A 10,379-nucleotide genomic window follows, 5' to 3' on the forward strand; every position below is an offset into this window, starting at 1 on the left:
GCTAAATGTGGCCTTTAATAATATGCCATCTGCATGTTAGGCACTGGAAATACAATGATAAAGAAACTCCCTTGATCTTTAAGGGAACTTGGAGTCATGGGGAAGATATAAGAAAATAAAACGCCATTGCTGAAAGACAGATGTGCAGCTCAGTTGGTAGAGTGCTTGCCTAGTATGCACCATATGCACCAGGCCCTGGGTTTAACCCTCAGCTTTGTGTAAACTGAGTATCATATTACACGCTCATAATCCCGACACTTGTGAGGCAGAGTCAGGATGACCAGAAGTTCAGGACCATGTTTTTTGCGTAGAGAGTTTGAGGCAACGTCAGAGAGAATACCATCTATGAAGGCATAGAGGAGGGGGATGAAAAACTGCTTTAGAAAACTGTTTCGGGAGATTCCGGAGGCTTCACTAATCAGAGGACTAAGGCTGGATCAATGGAGCGGAAGGAATTTAGAAGCTGGTGAGTAGGAAGAAGATAGTACTCTAGGAAGAAACAGCAAGCACCAAGGCATTGAGGAACAAAGACTATCGCATAGACCAGGATAAAAGGCAAGCTGGTGTTGGGATATAGATGGATAGAGGGGCTGGGATGAGGGTAAAGAGCAATGGCAATGGTTTGGGAAGCTGGACAGCAGTGTTGAAACTGGTGAAAGCTGTGTGTTGCCTGCACAGATGCTGTGGGAAGTCCTTCTGTATATGTGTTGCTTTTATTGGTTGATGAATAAAGAAGTTGCTTTCAGTCAGTGGCTTAACAGAATATTGCCAGGTTGGAAAAGATACAGAGAGTCAGGGTGAAGCCATGTAGCAGCCTGTAGGAGACAGAAGCACCAAAATCTTGCTGGTAAATCACAACCACGTGGCAATACACAGACTAATAGAAATGGGTTAATTTAAGCAATAAGAGTTAGTCAGGGGCTGGAGAGGTGGCTCAGCAGTTAAGAGCACTGGCTACTCTTCCAGAGTTCCTGAGTTCAATTCCCAGCAACCATATGGTGGCTCACAACCATCTAAGATCTGGTGCCCTCTTCTGGCCTGAAGGCATACAGGCAGGCAGAACACTCCATGCAAAACAAACAAACAAACAAACAAACAAATAAATAAATCTTTAAAAAAAAAGTTAGTCAGAAATACACTTAAGCTATTGGCCAAGCAGTATTGCAAATAATATGGTTTCTGAGTGATTATTTCGTGTCTAAGCAGCCAGGAATGAACAAGCAGGCTCCTCCAACACAGGGAGGTCTAGCCTACAGCAAGGAGGGAGCCATTGTGATGTGACATGATCAGATTGGACAGAGACAGACATGTACCTCGGTGACTAGTACTTAGTAGGGCCTTCTAAGTGGGGGTTGGACAAATGTAGAGCAACTCTCTGTAGTGCTGGAGTGGAGGAGGGGTTATCAGTAGAAGAGGGAAGTTAGAGAGCGAGGAGGCTGCGCAGTAGTCTGGGTGAAAGACGGCGGTAATCTAAACTGACCCATGGCAATGGGGATGTGTGAGATGGTGATGTCACCGCTTAGAAACTTGCACCCTTTGGTTTATCTTACCAGCCAGCACTGCTGTTACTTTGATTCCAACAAATCTTAGATCAGAACTCGGTAACCTATTGATCTCAGTTCCTTTTCATTGACTTCAATTTCTTCTCACATTGCTTCTTCACTTTATCAATTCATAACCCCATTTTCCTCCTTACTCACCTTAAGTTGGCGTGGCCACTCATCAGGATGTTTTCTGTGTCCATCCTCCCTCCCCTGACTCTCGCTGACTGAGCTTGTTTGGCTCACCCACATCTGTGATCACAGTCAGCTTATCACATTCCCAGTAACTGCGCTCAGACAGCCACATGATATGACAAGGCCATGCAAAAGACTTCTAATTCATGACGTTAACCACAGTTGGCTTCTGCTATATTCACTCTCACTTGATAATTTTGCTTCCTATCTCTTGGAGAATAGGAAAGCAATCAGGAGAGAAGGGGTTCCTGTGGGCTGCCAATGCTACACCTTGGCACCTTGGCACCTCCCTCTTTCTCTGTCCCTGTTGCTGTACTTTGCCACGTTTCTGCGGGTAAGCCATCTATCTGGTCCTAGCTTAGTGGATTCACTGACTTGTCCGCTAGACCTCACCTTTCCTGCTTGGGCACACTGCTCCTGAAACCCTTCTTTCTCGGTCTGTGTCATAATTCCCCCTTTTGATGACAATCTTAGTCACTACATCAATACTAGTGCTAGAAGTCAACTTCATGCAAAAATTTTCTTATCTCATTTATTTTTAAACCATCTTACAACCACCACTCCTATACTCCCAAATTTCAGCAAGACATCAGATTTTTTTCTTTCTGCTTATTCTTGTATCCACTGTAGTCATGTTTGGCTTACTTCTGTCACAGCTTCTCTCTCTCTATGTCTCTCTGTCTCTCTGTCTCTCTCTCTCTCTGTCTCTCTCTCTCTCTCTCTGTCTGTCTCTCTCTCTCTGTCTCTCTCTCTCTCTCTCTGTCTCTCTCTCTCTCTGCCAAGACAGGGTTTCTCTGTGTAACAACTCTGACAGTCTTGAATCTCCCTCTGTAGACCAAGTTGGCCTCAGTTGTCTTAGTCCATTTGAAGTGTTCTTGTGACTCTTGAAGCTGGGAAGTCCAAGTAAGGGTGATGGCAAGTCAGTGGTGTCGGCTTCCTTCCTGGTTTATAGATAGAATCACATGATGGAAGAGCTCTCAGACAGCTCTAGGGGGGTTATTTTGTGAGGACACTAATCTCACCCTTGAGGTCCCCATCCTCATGACCTTATATATATGCATCAAAATGTTATGAAGAAGTAAATTATTTTGTATGCATACTAAAAATTAATGACTTATTTTCTAAAAATAATTATTCTACTTTTTCATGATTTCAACTTACTATTTAACTTATCTATTAGCTTATTTGACCAATTTATCTTGTTTATTGTCTATCACCTCCACTAGATAGTAATCCCACTGGAACTCACCTGAAAATCTTCTTTCTGAGGACCAGCTCCTAAAGGAGAGAAGCAACGAACAGTCCTATGATACCCACGAACCACAACAATGGCTGGCATGGCATGATAACTCTAAGGGCGCAGTAGGGACATGTCTGAATTAGTGTAACTGACAGCTCTCAAGTCAAATTAGATTTAATACCCACTCAACCGGAAGAGAATCTTATCTGGTACTGGAAACATAGCTAACTACATAGGGCTAGTGAGGCTGTAGATCTACAACTGCCACTCTACTCAGCTAATAGAACCCCTAAGTACATTCTAAATGTTTGCCCATATAGCCCCAGATAAGTGTAGTCCTCATGCCTCCTCAAGGAAGCTTCTCTCTGCAACAGACAGAGATGATTACAGAAAACCATCATCAAAATAGAGAGTGGTGGAGCCCAGTCCCAGCAGACAATCTACAATACAACTTCTATACCCAAGGCTCAGCATTCATTGCAGGAGACTGGGCAGAAAGACTTTAAGAACAAGGGAAACATAGTTTGCTGTGAGACTGTGTCTCCGAACTGCCCCACGCTATCGTCTAGCCAGCAAGAACCACGCGGGACACTAGGATTCTTCTGCAGAAAAGCTTTAATGCGTCCTGAGAGAGAGAGCATCAGCTAACATGGCCGGGGACCCCTAAATGAGGGAACCCCTCCTTTATATAGGAAACAGTCCTTGCTTTGGACGTGTCACACTTGGATTGGTCCGCTGCCCAATTAGCCCAGGTGAAGCCTTGGGAGTAGGCGGGGACAGCAGTGGAAAGTTACCTAGCACATGTGCGTTCACCTGGCGGTGAAACCGGATGCCAGCGCCATCTTGTAATGGGGCATGTGGATGCGGCCCTTCACACCGAACGATATGTGGAACTATGCCCAGAAAGAACTACAAGCAACTAAGGAATGCTAAGATTGGTAGAGATAGTCTTCCCAAGGAAAGAACACATTGATTGGTTATTCAATACCAAACAGTCATTCCTGAAAATATGTGTATGCAAGTAATGTTGTATAGACTGAGCAAGCTGTATTTCTGTATATACACACACATATGTATGCAACAGCAGTTAATAAAAAAAAAAGACCACAAATTTGAAAGAGAACAAGGAAGGGCATATGAGGGGGTTTGGAGGAGAAAAAGGAGAGAGGAAGACATGATTACGTTATTAATCTCAAAAAAAAAAAAAAAAAAAAAGGAAGGAAAGAAGGACGCTCACAAGGTGGGTGTATACCTATGCAGCTTCAGCACTCAAGAGGCTGAAGCAGGAGGAACTTGAATTCAAGGCCAGCTGATACAGCACAAGTTATTACAAGAGAAAGAAAGAAAGTTGTATATTGTTGTGAGATACTCGGCAGTTTACTTAGGTCAAGTAACTATATTTAAAGCAGGTTCTCATATAGCGCACACTGGCCTGAAGACTCAGCTGGGTAGCCTTGAACTCCTGATCTTCTTGTCTCACGTCCCAAGTGCTGGGGTCACAAGCATTTGCTCACCACAACTGGCCTAATGATGTTTTTATCTTTAGAAAATCATGCATTTGGGCTGGAGGGTTTGGCTCACTGTTTTAGAGGAATGCCTGCTTCTCTGGAGGACCCAGGTTCTATTCCCAGAACCTACACGCCAATCCACAGTTGTCAGTAACTCCAGTTCCAAGGGATCTGACATCCTGCCCTTTTCTGGAACTCCAAGGGCAGTAGGCACACGTATGCTGCACAGACATCAGACATACATGCAGACAAAATACTCATACACATGAAATAAAATAAATAAGGAAGGGCCTGGCATAGTGGTGCACACCTTTGATTCCAGGACTTAGGAAGCAGAGGCAGGTGGATCTCTGTGAGTTTGAGTCCAGTCTGATCTACAAATAGAGTTCCAGGACAGCTAGGGCTGTTACATAGAGAAGCCCTGTCTCAAACAAAAGCCAAACCAAACAAACAAATAAAATAATAAGTAAGTAAGTAAACTGACGTTTATTATTTATTTGTGTGTGGGCGCATGTGCATACATGCACACACGACAACATGCATTCAGAGGTCAGAGGGCAACTTGAAGGAGTTGCTTCTCTTGTTCCACCATGTGGGTTCTGTGGTTTGAAGTCAGATCACCTGGCTTGGTGGTAAGCACTTCACTGGATAAACCCTCTCACAGCCCTCTAAGGTTAAATTCTTACAAGTGCAGCAGAGGAGATAGCGAGATGACTCTATGAGTAAAGGCAATAGTCACCAAGCCTGACAACCTGAGTTTGAACCCCTGGGACATGCATGATGTTAGGAGACAACCAACTCCCAGGTTGCCCCCCACAAACATATGGTGGCATGGCTCCTCCCACCCTCTATGATGGGAATAAAAAATATTTTTAAGAAATGCTTTTTATTGTTTTTACTGAGCTATGTATTTTTTCTACTCCCTTCCCTTCCTCTTCCCTCTCCTACCCTCTCCCATAATCCCCATGCTCCCAATTTACTCAAGAGATCTTGTTTTTTTCTACTTCCCATGTAGATTAGATCCATGTATGTCTCTCTTAGGGTCCTCATTGTTGTCTAGGTTCTCTGAGATTGTGAATTATAAGCTGTTTCTTCTTCTTCTTTTTTTGCTTTATGTCTAAAAGCTACTTATGAGTGAGTACATATAGTATTTGTCTTTCTGGGTCTGGGTTACCTCACTGAATGTGATATTTTCTAGATGCACCCATTTGCCCACAAATGTCAAGATGTCATTATTGTTTTTTCTGCTATGTAGTACTCCATTACATAAATGTATCACATTTTCCTTATCCATTCTTTGGTCAAGGGGCATTTAGGTTGTTTCCAGGTTCTGGCTTTGACAAACAATGCTGCTGTGAACATAGTTGAGCACGTGTCCATGTGGTATGCTTGAGCATCCTTTGGAATATACCCAAAAGTGGTATCACTGGGTCTTGAGGAAGGTTGTTTCCTAATATTCTGAGAAATCATCATACTGAAATCCAAAGCAGCTGTACCAGCTTGCATTCCCACCAGCAATGGAGGAGTGTTCCCTTCAGCATAAGTTGTCGTCAGTGTTTTTGATCTTGGCCATTCTTACAGGTGTAAGATGGAATCCTCACAATTGTTTTGATTTGCATTTCTCTGGTGGCTAAAGGATGTTGAACATTTCCTTAAGTGTCTTTCAGCCATTTTAGATGCCTCTGTTAAGAGTTCTCTGTTTACGTCTGTACCCCATTTTTTATTGGATTGTTTGTTTTTTTGGTAACAAATTACTTGAGTTCTTTGTATATTTTGTAGATCAGTCCTCTGTCTGATGTGGGGTTGGTAAAGATCTTTTCCCATTCTGTAGGCTGCCATTTTGTCTTGTTGACCATGCCCTTTGCTTTACAGAAGCTTTTCAGTTTCAGGAGGTCCCATTGATTAATTGTAAGAAATACTTTTTTTTCCTTATTTATTTATTTATAAGAATTTCCACTTCCTCCCCTCCTCCCAATATCCTCCCGCTCCCCCCACTCCCTCTCCTCCTCCCTCTCCAGTCCCAAGAGCAGTCAGGGTTTCCTGCCCTGTGGGAAGACCAAGTTCCTCCCCCCTCCCTCCAGGTCCAGGAAGGTGAGTATCCAAACAGACCAGGATCCCAAAAAACCAGTACATGCAGACGAAACAAGACCCAGTGCCACTGTCAATGGCTTCTCAGTCAGCCCCCATGTCAGCCACATTCAGAGAATCCGGTTTGATCACATGCTCGTTCAGCCCCAGTCCAGCTGGCCTGTAAGAAATACTTTTAAAGGGGGCTAGAGGACTGGACAGATGGCTATGGTTAAGAGAACTGACTGCCCTTCTAGAGGTCCTGAGTTCAATTTCCAGCAGCCAGATGGTAGCTCACCACCATCTATAATGGAATCTAATGCCCTCTTCTGACATAAAATTGGGCATGCAGATAAAGCCCTCCTAGACACTAAATAAATAAATGAATATATAAATCTTAAAAGGGGGAGCTAGAGAGATGATTCAGTGATTAAGAGCTTTGTAGTTCTTGCAGAGGACTGGAATTTGGTTCCCCAGTCCCACATCAGGCAGCTCACAACCACCTGTAACTCCATCTGCACACATACAAATGTATATACATAGATGCACACAGACGCATAACTAAGCATAAAGTGAAGGAAGATCAAGAGGCAGGGCTAGAGAGATGGCTCAGTAATTAAGAGCACCAGGTGCTTTTCCAGAAAATCAGGGTTCAGGTCCTAGCACCCACATGACAGCTCACAACCATCTGTAACTCCAGTCCTAGGGTATCTGATGCCCTCCTTTTGGCACTGCATGTACATGACAAAACACCCATACACATTAAAATGATAACTTTAAAATGGAAAAAAAATCAGGAGTTCAAGGCCATCCTTGGTTATATAGCCAAGCCTAAGGCCAACCTGAGCTACATGTGTCAAAGGAAACTAGCAAGAGAAATTAGAATACAAAAGAATTTATCTTAGCAGGGTATGGTGGTCCACCCTTCCAATGCCAGCAAAAGGAGCAAGAATTTAAAATCACCTGGAGCTACACAGCAAGATCTGCCACAAAACACACAACTGGGCCTGGTGCTGCTTCTGCATTCCCAGCACCTGGAGAGCGAGCAGGAAATTTTCAGTCTAGCCTGGCCTACATGGTAAGAGTCTGAATCACAAATACAAATCAAATGCCCATAGTAGCACACACTTTTAGTCCCAGCACCTGGGAGGCAGAAGCAGAGAGTTCTGTGTGAGTTCAATCAAGGCCAGCCTGCTCTATGAAAGAGTTTCTAGCCAAGCAGGGCTACATAGTGAGACCCCTGCCTTGAACTAACTAACTAACTAACTAACTAAATAAATAGGCAAACACGCCTTCCTCCTAGCAACAACAACAATCCCAAACAAACAAACTTGCAGAATAATAAAAATTCATCCTGTCTTTGCATATATGCAAAGACATATGTGTGTGTGTGTGTACAAAGTTTATTTGCAGCACTGTCTGCAAAACAAAAGTCCAGAAATAAGCTAAATGTGCCTAAGCTGGAGACTGATTGTAAGTGCATGGTGCGTCTGTGCCCTAGACTGTATAATACGAAGGTATTCAGGTTCCCAAAGGATAATGATATATGCGCTTAGATTTTTTTTTTTTTTAACTCTGAAAGAAGGACTAACAATGTGGAGGAAACAGTTCCACTCTCCCCAGTCTGTGTTACAGCTGCACTGGGATGCGCTGCTTCTACCCAGGTGCTTCCAGATTTCTGTGCTTGGCAGGGTATGTATGGCAAAGTGTGTCCCTGCAGAGCCCTCCATTGGAACCCTGTAGAGAAAGGGATACTCTTGGGCAGGGGGACGCTGGTTTATTGTCTCAGCAGCTACAGGGTCTCAGCTAACAAACTCTGGCTCCTGCCAAGGGCGGCTCCTGCTGTCTTGCCCGCCAGCTGGGTGCTGTTCTTTGCTCTCTGGTTCCCCCCTCCCGTGAGCTCACTGACCCCTGCTGGCTGGGTCACCGGGGCCCCTGGACTCATCATTCTGAAGTTAGTAATCCTGCTGGGCCGGTCTTGGCATAGCCGAATGGGGGTGGGGAAGATGTTAGGTTCCTGTGTCCCCAAACACATACACCCACACATATGTTCAATGGGTATCTGTGTCCTGGGAGGAGATCCAGAAAGCGAGAGAAATGGGAGGCTGCAGGCTCTGGGGGGATATAAACAGACAAGGCTGTGGTGTGTGTGTGTGTGTGTGTGTGTGTGTGTGGGGGGGGGGGTGGGTGGGTGTGGGTGGGTGGGAAGGAGAGGCAATAATCAGTGTGAGATTGGGAGGGTTGTCCTCAGATTGCCCTCTTGGGCAATCACATGCCAGCGGCTTCATCCACTACCAGCTGGCATATGGGCTTTGGACCACCAAGAAGCCTTCCCATATGGCCCCCAGCTTGGCCACTGAAAATTCCCGGCCACATTCTCCGACCTTTGTGCTGGCACCAGGCCAAGAAAAGTTAGCCTGGGGTATTATTCTCTTGTCCAATTCTCTCTCTCTCTCTCTCTCTCTCTCTCTCTCTCTCTCTCTCTCTCTCTCTCATACTTGATTCCCCAAAGGCCACTCTTATGTAGATGTAGAATTCCTGTATGACACAATCACTTCCTTAGCCCGGTCTCCGAAATGAGACCCTGAGAAAGAAAGACTTGTCTTTCAGATCTACCTCATTAACCTTTCAGCCATGCTCTCTTCTGTGGCTCTACCTGTGACACACACACTTCTTTCCTTTTGAGGTCAGACCTCTCTCCGGGGCTCTGCACACTCAACCCCTCCCACCCTCCTCGCCGCTTGTCACTTGCCGTCTTCTCTGCCATTTTCCCTTCACAGCTCCCTTCCCCCACTTAAACTTTCTAAAGTTCAAGTCTGCCTGCTGCTGGCAAAAGAAGTTCCTGAGGTAACACAAAGGAGAGGCCCTCAGCGGGATATGGGACGTGGGACGTGCCTGCAGTCCCAGCACCGGGGAAGAGAGGTTGGAGTTCAAGGTCATACGTGCTTATGCTGCAGGTCCAGAAAACAACAACAAAAAACAAAACAAACAAACAAAAAAAAAAAAAAAAGGAAAAGGATTTGCTTGAAATTCAGCTCCGGCTTTTCCTTCAGACCAAGGTGGAAGCTCCTAAAGCAAAGGCACAAGCGGCCCTCCAAGGACAGTGCTTTCGGGGCCCGCAGGGGCCAGCAGGGCACCACGGATTAGGAAATGGGGGTGGGTCTATTGCTGCTACCTCAGCTAAGCAGGAGACAAAAGCTGGGGTTGTCATCATTTTGGTTGCCTGCTGAAGCAAGGAGGCAAATAGGAGTCACACTCTTTTCACAGCTGCCTCTGGGAGCAGCCCACAGAGCATCTGGAGGCGAAGGAAACGTGAAAGGCTAGTTTTGTGGCTGCCCTGGAACCAGTGTCCAGTAAGGGAGAATGGAGGAGGTTTGCAGAATTGATGGGAACTTGGCGTTCATTGGGCCATCTCTTCTCTTTCAGGGTTCCATCTCTGCCCAGAGAGAATCTCTGGGGACCCTGGTGGATGGGGAAGTAAAGGAAGGAGATGGAAGAAACTTGGGGTAACTTAGTCTTCTGGCTATCCTCCTTGAGCCCTCTAACCCTCTTTTGTCTTTGGATCTGGGCTGGCTTCCTGAGAAGAAATAATATTCTAGAGAATTCCAATAAGCATGGAGAAAGTAAGAGTGGAGAAAGACAAGCAGGAAAATAGAGAAGTTTTTAAAAATTAGTTTAAAAAGAATGGAGAGAGAGAGAGAGAGAGAGAGAGAGAGAGAGAGAGAGAGAGAATATGAAGAGAGGTGAAGAGATGAGATTCATACAAGATGGACCAGAGATGGGGCCAAAAGTCCTAGAAAGACTATGGCTTTCCTCCGTTTGTTCAGC

This window comes from Myodes glareolus, chromosome 4, assembly GCF_982192425.1.
Source record: "Myodes glareolus chromosome 4, mMyoGla1.1, whole genome shotgun sequence".
Taxonomy (NCBI): domain Eukaryota; kingdom Metazoa; phylum Chordata; class Mammalia; order Rodentia; family Cricetidae; genus Myodes; species Myodes glareolus.